At 40.4% G+C, this 22,154-nt stretch overlaps 1 protein-coding gene across 3 annotated transcripts in view; it reads right to left on the reverse strand.

The window, feature by feature from the left end:
• Positions 1-22,154, reverse strand: part of PTPRE (protein tyrosine phosphatase receptor type E) — a 109,246-nt gene that overhangs the window by 79,067 nt on the left and 8,025 nt on the right. The window contains exon 1 of one of the 3 annotated variants that reach the window (XM_030030838.2): positions 12,149-12,198. The exons of the other annotated variants lie outside the window; for them this stretch is intronic. The gene's annotated coding sequence lies outside the window, so the exon portion shown is untranslated. Of the gene's footprint in view, positions 1-12,148; positions 12,199-22,154 lie in introns of those variants that run through there. 3 annotated transcript variants of the gene reach the window in all.

A 22,154-nucleotide genomic window follows, 5' to 3' on the forward strand; every position in this document is an offset into this window, starting at 1 on the left:
TTTGCATTTGAGCTAGCAAAATAGATGATTCCAAGAAAAATTTATCACTTCAATATTCTAAGAGATTGCCTCAAAAGGCAAGGATTAGTATTTCAAATACACAAAATTAAACCCAAAGAAGTTAAGGAGCCCCCAAAATGTAATAGCTGCAACACCTAGTGCACCAGTGGTTTGAACTGCAATGTGCTGTACTCAACTTTGCTATAACCCCTGAAAAAGCAGAATGTTCACACGTCATTCCTAAAATGCATATATGGGTCTGAAAGTACAGCTTTATGCCTCATTTCTTCATCAAAATGAAAACTGCTTGGAAAACAATGAGTCTTTATATATAAATAACTGTCAAAGAATACTTTCATGATACATGAACACTCATTTCTAAGACATTTTCAGGATTTCTACTTGTCTTTATACACCTATAATCTTTAATTCCTTTTAATCAACACGAAATACATTGTTTATCTGAAAGTAAGCCAGTTTTTATCTGGTAATAAGGCAGCATCATACATACAAGAAAAGCAAGGCACCAAAGAAACCTGGGGAAAAGGTAAAGGATCATGTTTTAACTGAGGAAAAAAACTTTGATCCAGGCAATCCGTTGCTTTCCAAGGAACGTATGTGGCTATCTCCAGGTAGTTCGAAGAGGAAACACTTCAATATTCATTTGCATTGCAGAATAGCTTTGCAGCCCACGCTGAAGTCAGACTAGAGAGTAAATATACCGTACAAAAATTATTTTCCTTGTGATCACATTTAAATTACTTAATTATATTATTTTAATTATGAATAACTTCAGAAAAATGGCAGCTGTGCAGAATTTTTGAATGCATCTGCTGGAATGTACTTAGATATACCCAAAAATAGAGATTCCCTACATACAATACATACATCAACTTAGGGGAAAGACTGTATCGTATTGTGAAAAGCAGCCTAATAAGCGTATGCTACTGACAATGGAAGCAATAAGCCTATAATACTTTTCTATTCCATTCTTGTTAACCAAAGGATTACGATCCATTCCCATCACTATGTTTTTCTAACCACTTAAGCTAATACAGCCAATACATGTTTATTGAAATTCTTCATGCAAACCCAGCAAAGCCCTTGAAATTTAAGCCAAAAGCATTAAAATTATCTTTAAGTCTTCTTTGGGGCTATTTTAGACATGTATTTTATATGGTCTCATCAGTAATGTGATAATCTAGAATAATTCTGAGGACTCGACCGCAATTTCACAGAGCATTCTCAGAAATGTTCAAGATCATCTGAAAATGTTCCGTTTTGATGTTAACTTGGGAACAGATCTTTGAAAAAAGTATAACTTCAAACACTCAAGCAAAGTCTGATATCTACCGCTAACATACTTGTAAAGTGTCCTTGGAGACTTGCTTGTTCAAATGCAGTACAACCTAAGATTACAGTAATCATTAAATAACTTTCTTTTAGAAGCATGGCCAGAGATTCTTCTCTATCTCTTAACGACAGGGAACTATACCGGACTGCAAATGGGCACGCTGGGCAGAGTTCAACCATATTGACTTTTGATTAAAAAAGGAAAAGGTCTTATTTACCTATGTATTACTTGCCCAAGTAATACCCAAGGCTGAATCTCTGCAGCTGAGCATGAGATCCACAAATTATGTATCATTCAGTCAAACCACTGTTTTATCAAACCTGGGAACTTCTGATTCTGTATTTTTAAATATTCTTTAATTGTCAATATTTGTTTTACATGACTGTTTACTTTGCTATAAAGGCGACTTAATTCCTGGTTTTAATATCACAGTAGCAATGATAATTTTTAAAGTAAGAGGTTTGAATGATCAAAATGATGTATAGTCAATACTCGTCCTATCTATACATTCAGAAAAAAACCATTCTACTTTCTCAGGAAGGAAATGGCATATGGAGCTGATCTATCCCAGTGTCAACTTTTTTCCACAAATAAACAAACAGAGGAAAACCATCGCAGGCTTCAAACATTAATAATGGGAGGAAAGGGGTAGAGGTCAGGTCTTTATTGCCAACTCCAAGTTCTCCACCTTAGGAAAGGCAGATTTAATGGACTGAAATGTATTTCTTGAAAATAACCTAATAAGATTACACTTATGAAAAAAAGTTAGTATGTTTTTCTCAGTAATGATTGCTTGTTATCTTCTTGAATTCATAGTAAATCTTAGAAACTCTTTTTATATGCTACAGTGGAAGCAGTACTTCCCAAATTATGTAGATGGCTAAAAATATTTCAGCAAGTTCCCTCAAAGTCTAAAGTTTCTATGAGAAAAGTAGCTTTCCCACAGAAAAAAATCACAGTATCCATATCTATAATTTAAGAACAGTTCATATTTACTCCTATATATCATAACTGTCAGTAAGATAGCATATCAGGTCTTCAAATCAGGTATAAGGGTAATTGTGGAAAGGTAAAAATCCCGTATCTTGGACGTGAAGTCTGGTGCCTCGATACTTTGGAAAGTTACATTGGGCAACTTTCAGTGCCTTGAAGTACCTAAAAATGTATGGCTTTAGGCTTTCAAACCAAAACACATGAGTAGTTTGTGTAAAGCCAGAAAATAAACCCAAGACTCCAACCATCCAGATGAGTAGGTACTATTATTGGGAGACCCATGTATTTCCCCACACCAACATTATGAACTAGAATAAAAGCCACTTTTATCAGTTAAAATACCTAAGCTGTCATTTATAATAGACACAGAAATCCAAGCAGGTTAGTATCTTTATATATCATTCCTGTCTCCTATGCCTTCTCCATTTGCTGGCTGCAGGCTTTCATCTACTCTCCTTCTTTCTTCCTCTCCTTATCAACAGGGATCAATAGTTAAAACGCAGGAGCCAGAAATAACATGAAAAGATCCCTAATCTTCACTTGAACCCATGTTTAAGAAGGAGCTGTCACTGTGATTAAAGGAGGAAGAGAAGGAAGGAGGTCGCCCCAGCACAGCCCTGCTGCTTGCGGGCACGGCACGGCGACCTGTCTTGGGAAGAGCTGATGAACGAATAACCATGCTAATGGGGCAAGAGTCCTCCAATTGCACAGGGCTCAGCCCTCTGCTCAAATTAAAATTAAAATAAAATTAAAAAAAAAAAAAAAGAAAGCATGGTCTAGCTTGCCAAGCGAACTTGACTTTCCATTAGAAATGGGAAGATGTCTTTGAAATTTTACATTTCATATTTATTGGTTAGGCTAAGCAGAAGCTATGTAAAATAAGTGTTATTAAAATGCCATATGTAATATCATATGGTATTTTCTTACATAGTTCAGTTTCTTAGCTAAAGAGGACATGAAATGGTAATGCTATGCAAAATAAGCTCTGACTCAACAGCACACTGCTTCTGTAATTATCAAATTTTTATTTACATGTTTTTGAGTTTTGTTAAATAGTTTAAATAATTTAGTAACTTCCTCATAAAAAAACCCCTAAACCCAGAAAACAACAATTTCAGATATTTGTGTATAAAGAACTAGAGCAAACTGATACCTTGAGAACCAGCAAAGGACCCCAATATTAAAAACAGGGTTCTCACAAATGACTGGATGCATGGCTACTTCCTCCAATGTATTAAAATAAAACCAAAAAACTAGACCTTAAACTTCCCTTACAGAAGCAAGGTGTTCTAATTTTATACACAGCCTTATACATGTATGTACACACACTTCATGGGGGCTACACACAGAACTGACGACTGTAGCAGACTTTGTTGTTGATATTTTTTTAGTTTTTAATCTTGCACTTAGTAGATTTATAAATGTAATTAATGCAGTATTTCTTCTATATTTTGGGCTTAATGACATTTATTTTTCTTGAGCCAACAGTACAGGGTTGCAAGTACCTTCACCCAAGCATTGGAGAAATAGCCATTGCCATTTGTTTTTATTGACGAGAAACTCTGAAACAAGGACGTGCTAGCGCTGCAATCAGACACTAGTAATAATTCTTGGCTGCAACAAAATTTGAAATCTCTCGTTTTCCCAGAAGGGGCCCTTATTTTCGCTGGTTGCCATGGCGATGTCGCAGCATAGCTGCTATGGGCTTCTGCAGCTTCCCACCTGGTCATGGTACAAACTGGGGAGAGGAGCCCTTTGCTCGGCGGGGTACAGCTCCCTCACCAGTCCTGTCCACGCAATATAAAAGCGAACCGCTGTCTTTTGCTGGGGCATTCAGGGCAGGACCACAGAGCTACAACCGACTGGTGGTACAGGTGCTGCCAGGAGCCGACGCATGCAACGGCAGGGGAAATGCCACCAAGCAGAAACCCCTGCCCCTGCAGCATGGGGTACCTGGAGGCTTCTCTCCAGTGGCTTCACGTAGGCTCCAAGTAGGAACATTTTCCTAAACCTCTAAAGAGGTGAAACTAACCTCCATTCACTTCTTATCCTCTAGTTCCCCACCGACAAGACAAGGTCTGCATTGCTCCTGTTGCTCTGCACAACTTGGACGTGGTAAAATATTTACTCGAGAACATTCTCCATTTATTCCAGCAAAGTTACTGCCGAATCGGAACAAGAGATGCATTTATTCACATTATTCACGTTACATTAACTTCCAGTCAGGCTTGCTTTCGGCGCACCCTAAGCAGCACGTTTTCTCCTTTCAGAAAACTTTGAACCACACCATTTCTAAGATGTCTCGTGTAGGACAAGCTTCAACTCATATTCTGGCAGACAAAGGTACAAAGTCCCATCACCCACGGTGCTTTACTCGGGAGAAGTAAACCCTCATATAAGCTGGCTACATTCGTCTTCACTCCTGAAAGTGTAAAGCATGGGTTGGCACTCTCAAAACACACTTTGTCCTCCATGGAAGAGAAATGAACAGACAGCAGTCTGATTTACTGACAGGTTTATCCGCTCTTAAATGGGAATATTTGGCGAGAGCAGCAAACTGCAGGTTACAAATCACAGCCGGGGCAAACCTCCGCAGCATCCCAACAGCGGCTTGTTCTGCAGAGGAGAGGGCTGCCTCCCTTCGCCAACACCCCCCAGTCCCCAAATGCAAGGTCTGTCGTTTCCTCAAGGAGCTATCGTGGGGGAGAAGGTGGATCTCCGGGGGACAACAGATAATGAGGCTGCAACGACTTTTTCTCACCCTGCAAGTACAACTGTGCTGAGATCCGTGGCCTGTATATACGTACATATACATTTCCACCCCCCATTTACAAATAATTTGTCTTTCAGACTATAAAGTCCAAAATGAAAATACACTTCAAACTAGTTTACATCCTAGAGTCATACCTTTTCAGTAGAAAATATTTTATTAAATTAAGGAAAGTCAGAGTAAGCACTAACTTCTCCAACAATTCCTGATGCCAAACTTAAAATAATTGTGTACCAGGACATCTTTACAAATTTACAAGTCAAAAAAACCCCACAAAACAAAAAGCCCCCAACAAGCTGTGGTTTTTATTTTATTCTCTTCCTTTCATAATAATGAGAAATCATATGACACCACTAGAGTCATTGGGAGAATATCTAATGATTTTAAACCTGACTGTATAGTCTTAATGAACTGGTTTGCATGTGCAGTTCCTCGCAGCAACGTGTCACTTGTACCAATCTGCCACATAACAGCAAACTGGACTGTTTAATGTAATACCCTTCGAAAACAAATGTGAGGGGGCTTAGCAGACAGATTGAAAAATAAAAAATTAACAAAAAAAGGTGCCTCCTTTCCTTTTACTGCTCACGTTTAAAAAAAGACATCAAATCAATTCAGTTGAAGCTGGCTTAAACTGTGTATTTAGGTTATCCTGCACATCCAGCACTGTCAGCATGATGCTGGCTGGGCTTCAGCATAACCCCCCCTTGTCTTGCCAAGCAAAGCAACTTCTGCGCCTTAGCGCAAGGACTAAAGCAGCATGCTTAGCAAACCAGGTCATATAGCAGTAATACAAATAATTACATAATAATATATAAACTTACTATATAAGTATATACTGGTAATCATGGGGTATAACGAGTGTTATTGGGAAAATACTAATGAAGCTAAAGAAAAAGGAATCCCAGCACTGAAACAAGAATAGCACTGCTGAACCCAACTGCAGACAAGGCTCTCGGGGCTGCTACGCCTCCCCTTAACATAAATGGCCCACAACAGTCGATTTGTTTGAAACGTTACGGTTTTTATCTGCAAGCCAAGCTGACAGCAAACATATGTTCAAATACTGCCAATTCAGACAGTGAAGCCCTAACAGTTATTTTGTAATAACAGTAATATTTTTTATTTTGTATTTCAGTTGTGCACAACTGAAGTTAGTGTCCACATACATTAAGTGTCCACCTCAATGAACATCATGTTGACATTACAGCTACTTTTCTGAAGGAGACAAACTGTACAAGACTATCATGGTGAATAACCATCTGAAAGGTAGATATTCCCTAGTTTATCATACCAAGGTCTTTTCTGACCCCATAGGCTAAGAGCAAATGAAAACGAAAGGGTCTGCTTCCTCCAGACTTTCTTTATACTATTTCAACATACCCTGTACATTATTCTGTGCATGAGATTCCCCTTTTCATCCCAGCTTTGCCTGCCAGCTGTGAAGTTTGCTTTAGATCTTGGACTGCAGTTGACTATATTCAATTATTGCTGCACCTTGACATGGGAAACAGTGAGTTTCTGTTTCTGCCATTTTCTCACTCCATTCTAGCACAGGTTTAGGTGTGACTGATATTTGTTCCCATTCATTTCTGATCATAGTCAGCATGGGTTTAACTGGTATAGCAACCTCAAACTATTTTGAAAAATTTTACGTGGAGAAAAACAGCAAAGTTCTTTAAAAATGATAAAGATTATTGTCCTGTGGATAAGCCACAGTACAATTTAGGTCTTCAGCTAGGGAGAGCTTCAGCCCTGATACACTGACCCCATCAGAGTCCAAGCTCCTGAGACTTTCTGCTAAAATACTGAATTTCTTCTTCATCACCTTAACATTGACCTTTAGATTTAAGGAGCTACAAAACCCTGTGGCATACAACTGCTCTTTGAATCAAACTTCTGATGAGCAGAATTCACAGTAGAAGTTCACTCAGGCCACCACCACCACAGCTTCTACTACAACTAACATGACATAGATGAGTACAGTACAAGTCAACAACAGAGGGAAAAGGAAGGTCAACCCAACCTTCCCTCCTGTCTGCGGATGCTCTCAGCAACCTCTTCCCTCCTCCGGATAATCCCCTCTACACTCACGTCAACACCATCATCTCCAGGAAAGCACCGTATTCCTGCCTCCAGCTGACAAGACTCCTCAAGAATTAGCAGAATGTCCTTCAAGAAAGACAGAAGCTAAGGAGGGGTGTTACAACCTTTTTATACATTTTTACTATACACTTTCCCCCCATAATTTAATTGCTTCATTTAGTGCATTTAAGAGACACACAAGAAGGCAGAACCACACGGAGACCCATAGACCAGCCAGTTCTTGGATGTAACACTTGGCCTGACCCAGTCAAGTTTTTAAAGTGAAGTCATTTTAAAGCAATTCCATCATTCACTGAAAATTGCCAAGAATGGTTTAGTTTGCCCAGACTTTTGGTAGCTACCCAATTCAGTACCAAACCCAGCAGACTGCTAGATGATTGAGGCCCATCTCCAGGCGTGCTAGTTCATGTTTTGCCCAAAGCTGCAGTTCAGATGGAAGATAATTAATTAGAGGAAATATTCAGCTGCTTATCATGAGCAATGGTTCACTACTTCAACTCAGAAACTCAGACCTGCTTAACACCTATCTAGTAATCCTTCAAAAAGTTGACACTTTGAGAAAGAAACATTACAGTTTTGTGATGGGAATAAGTATTCGCCAGAATAATTAAAGAGCTCAAAACCCTGCATTTTCCCTTTATGCAAAAAAAGAAGTGAAAGAAATAGTATCTCCTCAGAACAGCGTGACCCTTCTGGATAAAAGAGCTGCTGTATTTTCCCACCGGTGCCTGGAACAGACAAAAGTGGAAGCTGATGACTAAAGGAACAACTAAAAATATCTGAAGTAGTCTGGATCTAGGGAGTTTCTTGCCCTCACTGCAATTACCAAATAGTGTATTCAGTTTCACTGATGCTAATGTGTGCAACAAGTTCATTTACACCTCAATTAACTTGAAGAAGTGCTTGTTTTCCACAATTAATAACAGTTCTTCCTTCCTTTTGCTATAGTCCCTTTTTTTGCCTGACCCTTAGTGCAGTAAACCACTGCCTCACTTGTTTCAAATATGGTTTGAAGGGAGTGAGTGGGTGGAAGAAAAGAGAAAAATGCACTTCCAACACATGTAAACAAGACTAAGAGAAGGAAAAACTTGCACTGGATGGGAGCAGAGGGATGCCAGATGGTTTCTGAGATACAAATGTAATTGTGTGTATTTAAGCAAAATCAGGAAAACCCACCAAAGGAAAAGTCCAGCACAGAAAGCAGGGCAACTCTGGTAGCAGCAGGAAGGCTGGTGGCTCCTCTGGGACCTTACCAGGTACAAACACCACGCTGCACCAGAGGTTTAAAGTCAGTTTTCAACTCAAGTTGGAACAGGAGTTACAGCCTGTACAAGACCTCCCCACAGCAGCATTAGCAGATGGGGCCAAAAGGCTGCAGCCTGCCGTTGCTTATTCATGAATAAAGTCCTCGCAAGCCCTTCTCAACTTTTTTTTTTTTTTTTTTTTTTTTGAAGGAGACGAGAGAGAGTGGCAGGGGCTGGACTTCAATCAAAAAATGGCAATGTAGCATTTAATCAGCAGATAATTTCAAGCAGTAAATTTCAAGCAATAAAGTAAGGTTGAAAGCATCACTTGGAAGAAAGAGGAACTGGCAGATGTACAGTAAGTGGGAAAATACGATGAGAAATAAATCAAAAGATGATGAGACTTCTTCCCCAAAGCACAAGCGGAGGCTGACAGTGAGGAAGGCAAACCCTCCTGGATACCCCGGCGTGCTGCAGCCGTGGGTACAAAACACAGATGCTCCACGACCCAGCCACGAGCAGCCCTCACTCTTACATTTGCCATTTGTCCCATCCGCTATTAATACTCAATCCCCCTTTTCTTCTGCTTGGATATCGACAACATTAATTAACAAAGAAGTGCACAAACATATGCTAATTCGAAGCGGTTTCATTCAAGAGTAGCAGTTTGGCAAGAGGCAGTGCCTGATGGAAAACCCAGCTATTGATTTTCCTATAGGTTGCTGTCATCACTTCTGCTGCCTACAAATAAACAACCTAAAGAATATTTGCTTTCCAATGACAGCTGGTGTCAACAACAGTATGCATTTACTGTCATACTTTTTGCAGAATAAACTGGTACTTTATTATTTAATGTGTTTTAAAATCATCACCGGAATTCCTGTTGGCATTACTGTTCATAAAATGTACACGTATCTTAAATCCCTGACAAAGCACTGAACATCCACAGCCAGTTAGCATTCAAATTCTTATCAATTTTTTTCAAGATGTGGTATTAAAAAGAATTGCTACTCTTGAACATATTTACTAAGGAACAGAAGAAAAACTGTATGTGATTAATAGTAGAATAATAATAGCAATAATTTCAAAGCATACTCTTGGGAAATGTTTAGCACAAGCAAGTTTTGAGTGCTGCTCAGGGTATTTACAGCAGATTTTGTTATAGCTCACAAAAACATAATTTTTCAAGGATTTCTAAAAACATTTATTTCTCTTCCTTACTCTGAAAGTTGGATTTTTGCATAAAGGAATGTTTTTCTTTGAGGACAGGTATAAAAAAAGGCAGAGTGTTTTCCCACCAGCCCTTGACAGCTGTCTCTAAGACACCATGTGTAGAAAAATACAGAGGGCAGTCCCATTTGGAACCTCCTTGGAGTGAAACGCATAACAAAGTTGTAGATTTGACCATCGTGTTTAGAGATGCTGGCCTATTCCAGCCAAAAATAGTTTTTTGGTGGAAAATACCCCTTGGTCAAATGTGGCTAGTTACCATGGGAACAGCTTTTTGGACTGAGACTGTATCCTGGACTTAAGATCAAAGACAATTATATTTCTATTTTGGAAGTAAAGAAGTATGTTAACTTAAAAAAAAAAAAAAAAAAAAAATCCAGCATTTGTACAGGACACTCAGTTCCAAATCTGCAAGCTTTATTTTCACAAACACAACAGCAGACAACAGCAAGAGCAGAGCCTACAACCTGGTACTGTCTGGCAGGCACATGTCCTGCCCTTGCTCCCCTTCAGTGCCAAGCACCAGCAGCATCCGCCAAAATAACAGGGTAGGAAAGCTCCTCCCATTGTAAATGCAGTTGTTTTCTGAAAGGGCAGGTTTTTGGTTTTTTTGGTTTGTTTGTTTGGGTTTTTTTGGTTTTTTAATAAAAAATGACTTTTTTTTCCTGCCCCAGTGTTTACTATGGCGTCCTCTGAAAAAAGGAAGCTGGCAAGAGCTCTGTGTCTGCCCGAGCCATCTGTTTCTGCTTACTGGAAACCTGCTGGTAGCCCAGACTCACGTGGAGGATGCACAAACACGCACTCCCCTGCACTTCAGACAGCCTTGGCATCCAGTTATTCACTTACGTGACATTTAGGTCACTTATTTGACATTACACGTTGAGGATAATATACAAGCAGGGGTGCGTTTGGGGGGACAATGCAAGGATGGGCGAAAAGCACATTTCACACCACAGGAGAAGCACGAGCCAAGGCACCAGGAGGTTCCCAGGAATGGCTCTGTCCCTCCCCAAGGGACCACGGGGACACCGGGGGGTCCCGAGGTCCCAGACACAGCCCGTATGTACACACTGGGGTTGCTAATTCAACCTCGACGCTTGCACGGTGCAGGGCTGCTCTCAGGCTTTTTACCAGGGAATATTACACAAACAGTTTGTTATTCCAAAATTCACACCCCTCCATACTTCCACTTACCTGCAGAACAACCGAGCATATAGATAGCGTACACCTCAAGGTTCATTTCAGAAGATTAATTTTCTTTTCATATGGGAAGGAATTCGAAGTTTTCACTAGAAGTGCAATTTTACAAGTATCGAGCCAGATTTTTTATGCATCATAGTCTGTTCCCATTACTACTTCTGATGTAATAAAAATACCCTGTCAGTATGATATAGCTAATTAAACAGTAACTTTTTAATAAGACAACTATAAAACTTTCAGATGAGCTCAGATTGCCTTAGGCTATAGAAACATAAACACTTAATTTTAGTTTCTGTCAGACACAGAAAGACCCTAAAATTACTTAAATGACACTTTTAGCTTTAGAGGATATGAAACTAAACCAGTCAACCTTACTTCCTTTTAATAACCCTTTCTGATGAAACAAGTTTAAAATAGCATCACCAAAATCTCCAGTATGAAAGCAGTATAATTTAAAAATGCACAGGTACTAGCATTTTTACTTTTCTTTGTTTGTTTTGCATTTCCATCTTATATTTTGCATAATCAGTTACCACATTGTAACAAATTAATTTCTCTAAAACAAGGAATCTTTCAAAGCAATGAATATTTAAAATACCTTCCTAGTTTTCTGTGTTTCCTGGTCCAGGGAACATTATCCTGTTTTTTTCCCCTGTACATTCTGGACCACAATCACTCAAAGCACATATACACACCCATACTTTTAAGCCCAAGCCATAGTACCAGCTTCACAGAGACGAGTGACACACATGTACATTTTAGGGTTCAAAATATAGGCCTAAGAGACTAAAGGAGATCCTCCAAATTTTATTTCCAACTCTTTTCACCCAAGTCATTAATATTTTGCTGTTCTCCCTAATTTTTTAATTTTTTAATTTAATATTCCTGGAGAGATTATTTCAGGTCAATCAATGGACAACCTACTAAAAGTAATTTTGGTTCATTTTCAGTCCTTCAGTCTAAACACACTAGTTGAGTTCTGTTTCAGCAAGACCTGCATATTAGACGTGTTTCCACTGTCCCAGTCCCATCTCCCATCCCTGCCGGTCCCTCGCTGCCTCCCTGCACCCCCAGCCATGCCCCCCTCTTCCACAGCATTTGGGCAGATTTACCCCTGCATGGCAAAATAGGAGACGCACATCATCTGTATTTCCCTCGGTGGTCCCAAAGACAACACACATCTAGAAATACAGGCACGCTTTGTTAAATGGCATTATACAAACCGATTATTTTTATTTGCCTTTTATTTACCTGCTTTCCAACTGACGCAGAGATGTGGAAGAACAAACGCCACTGCCCCACGGGATCCATTTTTTCAGATCAGTTGAATGCTGCTGTCTGTCAAACTCGTCTTTCAGAACATATCAGCCAAAAAAAGGGTGAGCTTTTTTATAGAATAAATTCAGTGTGTTTGTATAGTCCCACCCTGGTAATGGAAACCCTGATTGCTGAATATTTTGCTTGCGGCTTTAGCATGTGATAAGTGCTCATCCTGTGGATTCAATGGAATAACCCGAGAGGCTCCGGCCACGTTATAACATCAAAATTTTCCTCCTGTGACTGGAAAAGGAAATGTTCAGGCTGATCAATGACTGGTTGAAGGTGTGTCAAAGTGAAGTCCCCTCTTGTTTTCAACAGAGCAGCTACTGAGAACGTGGCCATGTACGACAGAGAAAAATCTACTTGTGGTACAGGTAAACAAAATATTCAATATACAGTCTCAGTCTCATCACACCCTACTCACAGATACTGGGGGAGAAGGGAAGGGGAAGCTGCAGGAAATTTTTTTTTTTCTGCAATTTTCCCTCTTCCCTACAAGCGCACTGTCAGCGTGCTCCCACGCTGGCTGCCTTCCCCCTGCCGTGGGAAAACCCAGCTTGGGAAACTGGGGCTCAACTTTAAACCTAGTTAACAGCTGCCTTCGATGCACTGCTCACATCGCTCAGGTGCCGCTGTTCCTCGTCCCCAAAAGTGGGTTCCTGCAACCTATTTGCATGAGATTAAATTCAAAATCCCATCTCCAACTACTTTATTTTTTCATCCATGTGGGGAAACATCTCACAAGAAGGAAGAAGGAGAGAAATTTTGTGTTTGAAAAGATGCATAAGCCTGAGACAGCAGGTACCTTTGGAAAAAGTAAACCAGGTTTTTATCACCAAGTCAGGGTAATTTTCACTATATTCTGTTTTCAGAGTCCAGCAGGCTCCGAGAACTGTCTTTTCACAGGCATTTGAAAGAACCAAGAGTCACACTCAGTGAGCTGGCAAAGCTAATTTAAAGCCTATTAGACGTACAAAAGCAAGGAAATCGCCTTCTGGGAAGCCACACCAACTGACAGTATAACCCACACTCATTTTGAGCGGGGTGGTGGGAAGAGGAGAGGTAGGAGTTCACCCACGTGCTTTGTGGGACTGTGTGTTTCACGTAACAACAACAAGGTCTTTTTCTTAGACATGGTTAGCAATTGCTAATTGTGGAAAACTCAGAAAGGCAGCAGATAAACTTGAGTTAATGAAGTCTCAGGAAGACTCATGAAGAACTTGAAGCCTCATTAGATGGAAGGCCCGAACTGATTTTCTGGCGAGAAATCTTTCTGGCAGCTGCAAAACCGACAATGGGTAGCTCTGATTTTGCTAGGTTCAAGTCAACCTCTTTCCATCAAGAGAAGAAAATGAGGATAATTTGCTCATATAGCCCTGAGCAAAGCATGTCTGGCAGAAGACTCGCTCCTGCAGTGGTAAGGATTATCCCAGGAGACCTCAACCTGAGGAGGCACTGCCGGGGTGTCAAGGGCTTCTCCCCACCTCACACACTTTTCAACAGCAAAAAAAAAAATATATATATATACATCCTATATACGGCATACTGCAGTGATGGAGAGAAATGGATTTACAAGCAGCTTTGCAGTCTCTGTCTGAAACATATCCCTTCCTTTCACATCACATCAGGTATTAGCTACAAAAACCTGCCCTGTGGCATGCATATTTTGTGCTTATGATCTGCCATCCCAGCTGAAGTCATTAATGTACAACCTAGTGCAAGTTAGCTGTCTCATAAAACTTATCTTAGCCTTATCAGAAGTAGCATTGGAGCAATTCTCTAAAGGAATCATATCCTCAATTCTCCTCCATTCATACTCAAGTGTACCGCATACCTTTCCTGAAAGGCCACCAAAGAACCATAGTCATGTTGCTGAAAAATAAATGAGACAAAATAATGGGATTGTAACTCATTTCCAGGCTCCAGCTGATTTTGCACCTATTTCACTGTCTTAGTTTTTTGGCAGTATCACAGAACTAAGCTACATAAAGATATTTTAAAAAAAGAGAGAGAGAGAGAGAGATTGCTGGAGAGCAGACAGCCAAGTCTAATTATCAACAAAACTGACGGTAACTAAACTTAGGTCAACACTACTCTGCAAAAAAGCGCTTCAAAACAGGAACAAAACCCAACAACATAAAAAAATCAAACACACTGGCTTCCAAGAGACCTTTTGTCCACAGGCCAAGTAAAGACTACAAAGCAAAGCCTATTTGTAGGAGAAGAGCAAATTAAGTCATAAACATCCTATGAAATGAACCCCCCTCATGTCTGAACAGAAACTTTCCTGCCATCACCAAAACTGCCAAGAAAGATTTAAAACTTCATGGAAAGAGCCAAACTGCTCGCCTTTCTGCATCTCCTGGTTGTTCAGTCATCACCTTCTCTGACCTGTCAGTGAAAGAAAATGCAGACGTACGATGACAGACTAATGCAGATGTTTTGCTGCTAACAGGTTCAAAAGCAAAGCACATGCTGTCACTGGTGAGCAACTCTTAGGAAAATAGTGGTGTTGAAGGAAAGAGAAAAATCTTTCAGCAAAGCTACACAAAATCCTGAGATATACCTCAAAACTTCTTTTATGGAAAAATCTTCAGTGTTTTCATTCATCAACATCCTAGAAACTTTGTTCTCCCTTTCACACACACAAGCACAGAGCTTTCTTTCAGGGAACCAACTAAAGGCATTAACTAAAAATAAAAAGCAAACCAGATCAGCTCAAGTTGCTTCCTTAAAAAAAAAAATCCTATTTCACAGCATGCTAATTAATAGAACAGAACCAGTATTTTGATATCATGATTAAGAACAGTTCATTTTCAGCATTTTTCTCAACAGCAGATCAACGCAATTATCTGGCAATTTGCTCACTAAATTACTTTCCAAGATGTGTTACTGAGATAAGGCAATGCCTTCTTTAAAGTGCCTTTCTGCTAGTGAAAGATGAACCTGCAAGGAGTATTTTCTAAACGTACAACTCGATTATTCAGTAACAAAGCAAAACTTTTGTTTCACGAGTAATGACAAAAAATATGAAGTTAGGTGGAACGGCAAGACGCTGTGGGTTTTTTTTCTCCTTATTTCATGAACAGTAATCACTAAGAATAACATTGCGATGGAGGATACATCCAAAGGATCATTTTTGGAAAATACAAAACTGAAGTTCTTGACTTCACTGTATTTTAACCACGAGACACAGGTGAAGACCTGCTAGCAGGTGAATCACTTGTTCTACCCTTTACTCTTTCTGCTCTAACTACTTACTGGTTTTCATAACGGTGTTTCACGAGGAGCTGTGCTGGTGCCTGGACAACATAAATAAAAGAAATACCATACTTCAGGGATCTGGAAAAAGGATAAACAGGGAGGTGACAAAATCTGCAGGTTTAAAGTGATGCAATTTGGTCAAAGTTAACATTTCCTGATCAGATTTCGGGGCAAGGTATCACACCACTCGATCGTGACCAATGCAAACTGGTAAAATAGGGGAAAATGCCGACTATACACGCAACTTGTTGTCTCTCAACTCAGTACATAAAAATATCTTGAGAAGATCTTGCTGGCTCTGAAAAGGCCAATGGCTTTCTACCCATCTCTGAGGACCAACCCACTGCACCCAGGGGCACCGATGCTGCCAGAAACCCAAACAATCTGCAAAGTTACCTGCGCAAGCACCAATGAAAGCAAGGAGGTCCCCAGGCAGGGCTGCTGCCATGTGCTGTCTAGACCAGAGGGGGATTTCTGACCGAAATGCAGAGGGTTTTGGTGCTCAGTTAAACCACGTACTGTACCCGTGGGAGTTGGTTGCAATGGCTGAGAGCTATGGCTGTAGCCCACTGTGTCCCTCTACCTCACAGCACTGATAACGAAGCACTTTTCTAAATATTGCCCAAAAGAGGCCACAGGAGCTCTTCTAGTGATTCATTCAGCAGCAGCCTTTCTAAACAAACATGATTCCCCCAGCAGAATATAATTCGAAACTTATCTGCATACCTTTCTGCACAGCTTGCCAACCTTTTCCTTCTATGAAGATCTAAATCTAAATACATTTTCTGTTGATACTTGATGCCTGCAGAGGTTCCTCCTTCTACTCTGCAGAGGGAAACCCTTCCCTGCTTCAACAAAAAGGTCTGAAGAAAATCATTAAAGATCCACAGCTTTTACCACAACTTTTAATTAGTGCACGCTCACCCACATATGCAAAATGCATCAATAAAAACACAGAAGTAGACATATTGTAAGACATAACTGTACCAACTTGACCAAAACTGACACATTTTTCAACACTGAAAATTCAAAACAGAGTAGAACTGTGTGTTAGCTTTCATATATGTATAGCTATGATATATGTATGTCTATATAAGTATATATACAAGTATCAAAGGTACCACACAAAGCTACCTAGATACGTATCTTATTTCCTTTACAAACTGTTTCTGGTGTTAGAGATCCTGGTTTAATGGGCTAGAAACAGCACTATTTTTTATATAAATACTACCACGATGGGATGGCTCAAGATAAGCTCTTTCCAGAGGATAGGTGGTGGTGAGTGACCAGTATTGAAACATGTTATCTTTTGATCACTGAAATATGGGTTCACTTCTTAGTTTCTTTATAACCATAAACTGTGGACTGTAATGATACTTTTACTTCACTAAGTCAAGTATACTGATCAGATCTACATTACAGGAAAACAACCCTTTCCACATCTAAGCTGAGATCTCACTTTGCCCTATAGTCTGTTATAAGCATTGACAATTTAATCATTACATAAATGTAAAATTTTACATTTCTCTGAATCAGCAGAATTGTTTTGATTTCCAGTATTACACCAGCTAACAGCATGGCTAAAATAGAAGCATAACAGTACACCTCCTTCATGAAAATTAATTTAAAATATAATTCAATGAATGACTGTAACCAGAGGGTGTTTTAAAGCAGTGCAGTCCCACAGAACAGCACAAACACCTGCTGTGATAAGCTATGCTATTCTGTCAATACAGACTCTGAACAGAAATGTCAAACATTTTCTTAGACTAATCATAATTATTAATAATAATGAATAAATTCAGCAGATTGATGATAAAAAGTGTCAGGATCTCCAGTGTTTTGAAATAACGCTGTATATACCCAAGTGCAGTTGGAGTTGCACCCAGATGTGAATCCCCTTTCACAAGTCATTCAGAGGATTAATTTTTTGCATTTTTTCTTTAATTCACAATTAACAATAGCAAGTCACTTAACAGCACGTACAGCTTCCTGGCATGGATTTTAGGTGGGCACCAATGCCGAATGAGATAGAATAACTTCGGCTGAGAAGGACCTTTGGGGTCACCCTGCCCAACCTCCCGCTGAAAGCAGAGCTGAGCTCCAGGCTGCTGGGACGTGTGCTCGTGCTGGTGGGGCTCCAAGGAGGAGATGCTGCAGCACCCGGGCTCCTGCTCCAGTGCTGCACATCACCCTCACAGGGAATCTTCTTCTCCCCGTATAACCAGTTGCAATTTCTCCCCATATAACCAGTTGCTTGCACCCACTGCCTCCTGCCCTTGCGCTCTGTGCCTCGGGGTAGAGCTTGGCTCATTCTTCTCCATTACCTTCCTCCGGGTAGCTGAAGACTGCAGGTCAGTCCCCACCCTGCAAGTCCTCTCCTGTGGGCTCGTACTTCACATCCTCACGCCCTCGCATTTGGCTTTGGCCGATACCAGGAGGTTTTTCGACGTCCCTCTGCACAGCATCCCTGCCCTCCAGCCCAGCAACCGCTCCTCGAAACCGGGGCCATCTGCCAACCCGCTGAGCGGGCACTTCATCCCATCATCCAGGTCACTGGCAGAAAAGTTACACATGAATACACGGCTGAACAGTATCCAGTGGAAAATGATGTGTAAAGACCTTCACTCTCATGTTTGTTCAGATTAAATGAGGAACAGCTGCTGGGCAAATCTGACTTCGGAGTTTGCTGCCTGCTAGAGCGCAGTACCAGCCATTTCATTTGGATCCCATGTGTATCCAACAGTAAGACGATGATACCACACAAATGTCCTGAATGATCTCCTGGAAGGCCAAGAACATGCAGAACATGCCAAGTTTCACTGCCTACCTTACACAAGCTTCCACAGATGTGAACTTATTTGGTAGTCTTCTTCATGACAAAATATTTTTTTTTTAAGGGTCTTGGCCAACGTAAACAGGAAAAAACCCACTGTGTTCAGAGGTCAGGCTTTGCATGCCTTCTATGTTTTTGATGTGCAAAGGATGTTTGTTAGGATGTTGGAGATGTATACAGAATACAAAATCAGGACTACGTTAACTAACATCCAACTCTTGTACCGCATCTTAAAAAAAACAACAAAAATTGCTTCTTGATGAATATAAAATGCTTTAAGACCTGCAGTTATTTCAGCAGACTTCAATTGCTAATGTTTTGACCATTTGCCACAAGCACTCAAGGGAGACGAACTCGCAAATGTCACTATACCTCAGTGCAGCAGAAATACAAACAGCTCAACTGGAGCGCTGCTCACTGACGAGTGTGCAACTGCATTTATTTCTAATAAGCTGGTTACTCGCCCTGCATGCATTGAAAGGAGTCTGCACACACACACCCACTCCCCCCCCCCCCCAAATGCTTGAAACCAGTTTACATGTGCCCCCCCAAAGGCTTCTTTTAAGCACCCTTTTCCACCTGAAATTAATTAATTGCGTCTACTGAAAAGGCTGCAAGTCCTGAAAGAGACATGCCAAGGGATTTTAAAATTGATCATAGGAAAGCTGAGGTTGGCAAGGAGCTCTGGAGACCACCTGGTCCAATCTTCTGTGGAAAACTGGGCCTTAGATTAGGTCTTCCAGGGACTGCCAAGTGAAGTCATGAGTATTTCCTAAATTTATTTTAGAACAGTAATTATGAAAATGACTTTTACCCTGCACTCATTAAGGAACTTCCTTTCACGCACGAACGAGATGACAACAACTTTGAAGCATCCGCTGCATATCCAGCTTTAGATAAACCCACAGATGAACTCCTGATCATCGCAGAGAGGTGAAGGTGCACCAGACCAGAGCCGGCCAAAACCCTCAGCAGTTACACAGCTTATCTCAGGAATCTCCCCCCCGCATACCTTTCCCTCCCCTTCAAAATACAACAGCACTGTCTAAAGAGCAGTGCACACCGCTTTGTGGGAAGCCTAGAAGGCTGTTCATTAAATCTATATAATTTACAGGTGCTTCTCCACACTCTTTTGTCCTGAAGCATCACATCAGGACAGCAGGGTACGGCTCTTCAACTGGATTTCCAACACAATGGCACTTCATTTGATGCCAACATCCTCCCATGGGCAGCGACACGCAGCCTGAATGCCATTTTCCCAGGGATCATAATTCACGCCGATGCCACACGGTGGTAGCACTACTAAAGGGATGAAGAGCAGCGAGCTCTGACAAAGCATTTGGGGTCACGCTCAGCTGCAAATTGTGGTCTTTGATGTTCCTCTAGGAAGCCCATTTCATCTAACCTCCCCAGAGTCAAAACAAGACGACACCATCCTCGTTTCAAAGAGCATAACTATTTGCACTGGCGTTTTACATAACTCCATTCAGACATTTTTCTAACATCTGTGCCTAAATGAAACAATGAAGCACAGTAGATGCAACACAGATGGCTTCCAAAGTCGTTAAAAATACACAACTGCTATGGTTTTCACCACAAATGCACAAACTGGCCCTTAATAAAGTTGTATGTGGATAGCTGCCACTAAGTCCATCGTCTTAACGGCCTACAATTTCACAAGAAATCACCCTGCAGCAGCATATTTCTTGGTCTCAGATGAACACAATCCCAAACCAGCCTTTTATTATAATCTATTCACAGAGCAACAGAGCACAGTGGTTTCATAAGATGGTTATAACCATCTTTCTAATTCAAACGTCTTACTCAAGGTAAGAGTCAACTAAAAACAAGAAAAAATGAAAAGAACGGCCTTTTAGCTTTACTTTGCAATTGTCATTCGTACTCTTAAAATACAGTTTTCCTACTGCCTAACGTGGTTCCAGGCAACAGAAATCTGTGGATTCTCAGGCCAAAGTTGCAAGCAAATTCTCATTGGAAACAAGCCACTCCAGGTCTGAAGAAAAACTCTACCACCACAAATCCACTGCCACCATAAACCATGGAGGACAGAAGAGGACACGGCAGGGAGAAGGAGGCATACCTGCCCTTAGGAGACACTCTGCCTTACAACAGGTTTTACTAATGCTTTGCCTAATACCAGCCTTCACATGATCAGTCACCTTTACTGACCAGTTATACCAGAAAATAATACTGAGACTTTACAGTTTTGACTGTAGAGCAAGAGATGGGGAACAGGTTTGGGAAATAATGGTGGACGAAAAACAAATTAAAGAAACCCGTAAGCCTCAAACTGAATCATTCAAGTGTTAGGGAGGGAAATCCTGCAAGTCAAAGTTCTCCGTTCACTGGGATCACTCAGTTCTTGCTAGTCAACCGCAGTCTCCACCAGCACCACCTCTACCCTACCTGGACAGCTTCAGCAGATCACTGCCTACAGGCTACAGAATTGTAGCTGCTGTAGACAATTACATCGGGCTTTTTTTAAATTGTACATTAGATATCCACACAAAAATTCCAACCTTTCAAAAGTTAACCCCCCAAAATCCCCCCAGAATCCTGTCCTTGGTCAAACTGCTGAGCACAACCATCTACCCTCCTCCCAGATCCTGAGCAAGTTCTGTGAACTCCTCATGAATAACTCCTCCGTAAAAACGAACACTGCTGTATTCATTTAGAAAACAAAAACGGTATTATAAGAAAATATGCTGCTCGCAATTCTGGTGTAATATTCTCAAACAACAGTGTAATGTCAAAAATGGCATTTTGCTTACCCTAACTTGAACAGTGAAATTTCTGGCTCTCTATACACAAGCAGAAGTTTCAGGTTTTCTTCTTCGACAGTAGAAGACCCATTTTCTCAAGACAAGATTTTATTATGAAATAAATATGTCTAAATTGTTTTTAAAGACTTTGCTCTGTTTTTTCATTTTAATTACCATGTATTAAAAATTCATGGTACAGTTACTGAATTTGTACAACTGCCTACGTCGTGCAAAAGCACACAGAGAACTTCTGCCTCCAGCAGACTGCAGGTCGTTAGAAAATGTCTCAACATTAATTCAGAGCTGTCTAAACTCATGAGTATGGGGAAAAAAAAAAAAATCTTAGCATCTCTGCCACTAGAGTTTATGCTTCTTCCAAAACAAAAAGAACCAGCATAAAAGTAACTTTTCCAGTCTTTGGAAAAATTCAGCATTTGTGCAACCTCGCTCCTGGCAGTATCCCTCTCTGCTGCTCCTCTCCCAGTGCTGGCTCTGTCACCGTCACCTTAGCTGGGGCATCAAATCCTTACCTGAGACTGCATTATCCATACTACTCCTTGGACTTCTGCAGGTTTCTGTGATGATCATCAGATTTAATTCCACAGCAAATAACCAAAACAAAAGAAACCACCACCAAAGTCATTTAAAATATGGGCATTTTCCAGTTGATGACCCCATTTCTTCTGTTCTTTAGTAGTGACTGTGGAGTACAAAAGTAAAATGCAGTGCAGTAGTCATCTTTAAAAAAGTTGTTCTTCATTTCTGAATACTTACACTGTATTAAAATCAGCTATTTAAAAGAAAATTAGCATAATCTAACTATACTTACGAGCTATATAAGAGTTTCCACTTTATTATATAATTTTCATAGCATTTTGGTTTGAACTTTTCTGCAATAGGTCCATTTCCTTTTTTTAAAAAATAAAGGTATTTACCTGTTTTTTTTTTTTTCCTCCAACTTAGTGAGGCTGCAAAAATAAAGCCTTGGCTATTTAAACATATTATTCAGATAAGATATTTATGGAAGGTCAGCATTTACACTTTGGACTGCAAT

This window comes from Aquila chrysaetos, chromosome 11, assembly GCF_900496995.4.
Source record: "Aquila chrysaetos chrysaetos chromosome 11, bAquChr1.4, whole genome shotgun sequence".
Taxonomy (NCBI): Eukaryota; Metazoa; Chordata; class Aves; order Accipitriformes; family Accipitridae; genus Aquila; species Aquila chrysaetos.